The 3,272-nt window shown below is 37.9% G+C and overlaps 1 non-coding gene across 1 annotated transcript; it reads right to left on the bottom strand.

The window, feature by feature from the left end:
• Window positions 1-700: 700 nt before the first annotated feature.
• Window positions 701-803, bottom strand: LOC123633796. The gene has a single exon (XR_006733797.1). It is a non-coding gene; the product is annotated as a small nucleolar RNA U13 (small nucleolar RNA).
• Window positions 804-3,272: the final 2,469 nt, after the last annotated feature.

Raw genomic sequence — 3,272 nt, 5'->3', positions numbered from 1 at the left:
TATTCTCTCTGAAGAGAAAGTAGAAAGTAGTGGTTTAGAGCAATGGTCTCTAAATTCTTTTTCTTTTTCTTTTTGTAGAGAGGGGGGTCTTGCTATTTTGCCCAGGCTGATCTCAAAGTCCTGACCTCAAGTGATCCTCCTGTCTCAGCCTCCCAAAGTGTTGGGATTACAGGCGCGAGCCACTGTGACCAGCCTAAATTCTTTGGAAAATTCACCCCAGTAAATATTTTGGGCCTATACCTCTACAAATATATGTACTTATATATAGCTTATATATGTGTATTATTGTAGTATTCAGTATATTACAAAATATTCATGAAACGGAAACTAAAAAGAAAGATGTAAGGAGTAAATAGAAGTCCCATTATGTCCCTTCTTCACCCCCGTGGGTCATCTTGTGCACCTGCTGGGATATATTCACACACTGTTGTCTACGGATCACTCACTGGGCAAGTCATTTAGCCACTTGGAGCCTCAGTGACTGCGCTAGTAAAATGGGAATCACAGTTATATCATAAAGCTGTGGGGATTAAAGTCATTCAACATTTATTCAAACTTCTATTACTTCAAAAAGCAATGTGAAAGCATATGAGAGTATATAAGTATGATTTCATTTATACAAAATTAAAACACAGGCAATCTGTGTGTTTATTTCACAAGTGTATTTTTGTACTCATGATTTGTGTACTTTTTTTTTTTATGTCAGACAGGGAATGTGCTGACATCGTAACAAGGTTTGAGGAGTCACATCTCATACGTGTGCGTGAAAACCCAATCATCATGCTTGTGAACGATACAAGGATCCTGTGTACTTTTTACACAGGCCCTAGGCGAATAAATTTTTTTAAAGGCGTTGCACGGTTCTAAATTCTTTCAGATTAACTTCCCATTAAGAAGCAATAGAAAAGCTAAGCAAGATATTAAATACACACATATACACACACATCTGTTTGAAGGCATCAGAGAGGTATTAAGGCAGCAAGGAATCGAGGAGCTAAGATCAGAGGCAGAAAGGAGGGCCACAGAGGTAAGCCAGGCACTTGGCAGAGCTTTGCCCTGTCAGATGAAGGATGTGGCAAAAAGGCTGAAAGCAAAGTTTTAAGCAGATTCATGAGCCCGGGAGTGGGGAACTGCAATTGGAATTCAGGGGCAGTCAAGGAGAAGGAGCTCTGGCCAATACCCGAGTCTTTTGATTAGCCCTGAAAGGCTATGGACAAGGCATAGGTGTGAAACAGAAACAGGACATCCCTTCCAGGAACAGAAACCTAGCTTTTAAATAATTTCAGTCTCTCACTGGATTAAGACAGGGATTCTTCGCCTATGCTCTTGGATATAACCCAGGGGGCCATGAACTTGGGTGGGAAAAAAATTATAGTTTTAACCTCTAATAAAATTTATCATTTCCTTGAATTATGAAAGTAGGCAACAAACCATTGTATTAGCAGTACCTGTGACTTATCACCAATAGAGATTACAGATCATTTCATATCATATAACAGTTGTTGCAGGCATTTAAAAATAGCATTTATACTTATACTACTTCAAAACTAGTATGAGAGGCTGGGCGAGGTGGCTCATGCCTGTAATCCTAGCACTCTGGGAGGCCAAGGCGGTGGATTGTTTGAGCTCAGGAGTTTGAGACCAGCCTGAGCAAGAGTGAGACCCCATCTCTACTAAAAATAGAAAGAAATTAGCTGGACAACTAAAAATATATAGGAAAAAAAAAATTAGCCAGGCATGGTGGTGCCTGCCTGTAGTCCCAGCTACTTGGGGGGCTGAGGCAGGAAGATTGCTTGAGCCCAGGAGTTTGAGGTTGCTGTGAGCTAGGCTGATGCCATGGCACTCTAGCCTGGGCAACAGAGTGAGACTCTGTCTCAAAAAACAAACAAACAAACAAAAACCTAGTATGAGACCTGCTCCTAGATTTTGTAATTTAATACACGAATAAGGAAGCACATATATTTGAATATTACTAATTTAGTTAAAAATATTTTTATAAATATATTTCAGTAAAACCAGTTTCCTTTATAATCCATGTACTCTTTGCACTTGTATACTTTACACTAAGAAGGAAGATGTAGTGAGACTACTTAAGAGATCCATAGCATAAAAAAGTTTAAGAATTCCTAATAGATAAATCTACAATTAAAGATTTTAACATATTTCTCTCTATTACTGAGAAAACAAGCACATACAAAAAGTTCAAGGAAGACATAGCAGACTTATACAATATGACTAACAAGTTTGGCCTAACATATATAAAACCCTACAACCAACAATTGCAGAATACACATTCTTTTCAAGTGCACATGGAAAACCTCCCCAAATTGACCATATCTCAGTGAGTAAAAAAGAATATCTCAACAAATATCAAAGAATAAAACCATACAGAGTATGTTCTCTGACTGTTGTCATATTAAGGTAGAAATTAATGAGAATATCATATTTTATATGTCTCCCATGGTTATGCATATTAATAAATTCATATGCCTTTTTCTCCTAAAATAGAAAAGAAATCAATAAGCAAAAGAGAATTACCCTGCCCCGTGTATTTAGGAGTTAAGCAATACATTTTAAATGATTTTTTTCTAATGAAAATTAAAAATTATTCTGAACTCAATGCTACTGAAAAAATTACATGCCAAAGCCATAGGATCCAACTAAATCCATGCTTTGAGAGAAATTTATAGCCTCAAGTATGTATATTAGAAAAAAAGATAAGGCTGAAAGAACCAATGAGCTAAGCACACATACCAAGAAGTTTTAAAAGACAACAGCAAATTAAATTCAAAGGTACTGGAAGAAAGGAAATAATAAAACTAATAAATTAATAAAAGTAGGAAGCAAACAAACAAAGAAGATTAACAAAGCCAAGAGTTGGTTCTTTGAAAAAGAAAAACTTAAAAATCGGTAAATCCTTGGTAAAGCTGATCAGGAAAAAAATCAAGATAAAGAAGACATCACTACAAAGCCGACAGAGATGGAATGATCTCTTAGGCCAGGCGTGGGGGCTCACACATGTAATCCTAGCACTTTGGGAGGCCAAGACTGGAGGACTGCTTGAGGCTAAGAGTCTGAGACCAGCCTGAGCAAGAGCGAGACCCCAATCTACAAAAAAACAGAAAAATTATCCAGGCATGGTGGTGTGTGCCTGTGGTCCCAGCTACTCAGAAGCCTGAGGCAGGATGATCATTCGAGACCAAGAGTTTGCAGTTACAGTGAGTTATGACTGTGCCTCTGCACTGTAGCCTGGGTGACAGGGTGAGATCATA

Source organism: Lemur catta, chromosome 2 (assembly GCF_020740605.2).
Source record: "Lemur catta isolate mLemCat1 chromosome 2, mLemCat1.pri, whole genome shotgun sequence".
Taxonomy (NCBI): Eukaryota; Metazoa; Chordata; class Mammalia; order Primates; family Lemuridae; genus Lemur; species Lemur catta.
Note: the sequence above shows the minus strand (reverse complement) of the source record. Positions and strands in the feature narration are given on the sequence as shown.